Here is a 2386-nt window from a genome sequence, read left to right as displayed (position 1 = left end):
CTTTCTTTCTCTTTCCTTTCTTTCTTTCTTTCTTTCTTTCTTTCTTTCTTTCTTTCTTTCTTTCTTTCTTTCTTTCTTTCTTTCTTTTTCTTCCTTCCTTCCTTCAGTGACATTATAGAACCACTTGGATAGATGTGTTTGAGATAGTGGAGTGAACAGAAGTGAAACAGAGGGGAAGATTTCACTTCACCGTGCTGAAGAGTGAATATAGGAAACTAAATGACAGTAAAATATCACCTTAAACATGGAAAGGAAATTTTCTATTCTACAACTAAACAAATTATCAATTAAGGCCTCAAAATTAATTATACCGCAGGACATATTTGAATAAAAAGATATAACCATCCAAGTAAGAAAAATACATTGACAGAAGTAATCAAAATATGATAAAGGAAAAAGAGAATCTTAGGAAAACAAAGATAATACCAAGGAAACTGCCCTGAAACGGAGAAAGTAGGCCAAATATTCTATACTAAAGTTGAGGGCCGGAGAGATAGCTCAGCAGACTAAGCACCTCCTTAGGTAACTGCAGGGACCAGGGTTCAATCTCTGGCACCACATGCCGTGCCAGCCCTGCCCCTAAGCCCACTGCACAGACCTCCGAGTCCCAGCATGGTGGCACACAGCTGTAATCGCAGTGCTGGGGAGGCTGAGACAGGAGGATCACTAGGAGTCCAAGCTGATAGTGAGATCCTGTACCAAATACATAAATAAGGAAAATCATATAGGTTGTCGCTCCACAATAGTGCTACCTCCCAGCTGTGAAAGTGTTGAGAAAAGATGTCCATGATTGGTAGATAATCTGTGGATGAATTGTAGATAAAAACATTGAAAACAAAGCAAATGGAAGGCAGACAAGTATTACTTCCAGGGTGCTAGAAGCACAGGAAAGAAAAATCAAATATGGTTTCCTATTAAATATTTAATGACTGAATAATACAGCTATATTGAAAGGACTTGGTGCTCTAACTGCACATCTATCTACCTTGGGAGTACGAGAGATGCGTCTGTGAGTCATGAGAAGTCAATAAATGTGACAAAATTAAGATGCATAACACGAGTATGTTATTTAGGTATATGATAGTAAATACCAAAATGGCCAACTACAAGTCAAAAGTGGTTGCCTTGGAAACAGAGGAATTGAGAAAGAGAACAGGAGATAGCTGTCTTTCGTAGACTTTAGAGAGCAGCTAACTTTAAGCGTGTTTTTCAACTTGTGGCTATTCATTTTTTTATACTTATGTTATTCATTTTTTTATTTTCTTAGGGAAGGGTCGACAGGGTGTTCAGGTTCTCAGTACTAGATTGAAATAGTAGTGATCTGCCTGTTTATAGCCTCCCGAGAGCTGGGATTACAGACGTGTACCACCATGCCCAGTCTTAATTGTGGTCTCAGCGTGCCCCATGGCAGGGCCAGCACAACAGGCCTGGGGATCAACCCCCCTCCCCTGGCTCCTACACCTGCTTGCAGGTGCTTTAATCTGCTGAGCTATTTAGCTGCCCCTTTACTTATGTTATTCAGTATGGAAATAAAATTCAAAATTCAGTATGTGCTTAGTATGATTAAAATTTATTCCTTAACCACATTTCATGTGCTCAATAGCCACGTGTATTGATGGACACTGTAATAGCACAGATACAGAACATTTTCAACTATATGGAAAGTTCTTTTTTTTTTTTTTTGAGGAACCAGGGATTGAACTCAGGCCCTTGAGCTTGCCAGGGAAGCCCTTATTCCACTGAGCCATCTCCCTAGCCCTATATATGGAAAGTTCTATCAGCACTACTTTACAGTATTATCAGGAAATTTAGTAGGTGACAGCCACATGATGTACAAAATCCATGTGTATTTCATTAGATTATAGCTTTTACAAAAAATATTCATAAAATAGTTTTATATACAAGTGTATGTATATGAATGTGGGCCACAGAATAAAAAAGTTTAAAAGCATTGCTTTAAAATAGACATAAACAACGCTCATTAAAAATTAAACATAAGCTGGACATAGCAGTGCATGATGAAAGCCCAGCAGTTGGGAGGCTGGGGCAGGAAGTTTGCTATGATTTCAAATCTAGCCTGAACTACATAGTGAGGTCCTATCTCAAAAATAAATAAATAAAACATGAAAGAGATGAATTCCTTATACCTAGTAGAGTTCTTCCTTCTTGCGATTGCATCATCTACAGCTTCACATACTATGGGACACTTGGAGCCAAGCATATCATTAAAAAAGTCAACTTGAGGTGTGGTCTTTGTTGGGCTCACCTGTGGCACACTGGGGTCAGGGCCAGAAAGCACAGAAGGTGATGGTGCAGGAAGAAGTGGAGCACAGCAGCCAGGCCCAAGCCCCATCAACCTCATTTTCAGATACTTGCAGAATAGACC

The sequence above is a fragment of the Octodon degus genome, unplaced genomic scaffold (assembly GCF_000260255.1).
Source record: "Octodon degus isolate 3935 unplaced genomic scaffold, OctDeg1.0 scaffold00117, whole genome shotgun sequence".
Taxonomy (NCBI): domain Eukaryota; kingdom Metazoa; phylum Chordata; class Mammalia; order Rodentia; family Octodontidae; genus Octodon; species Octodon degus.
This window is presented reverse-complemented; position numbering follows the sequence as displayed.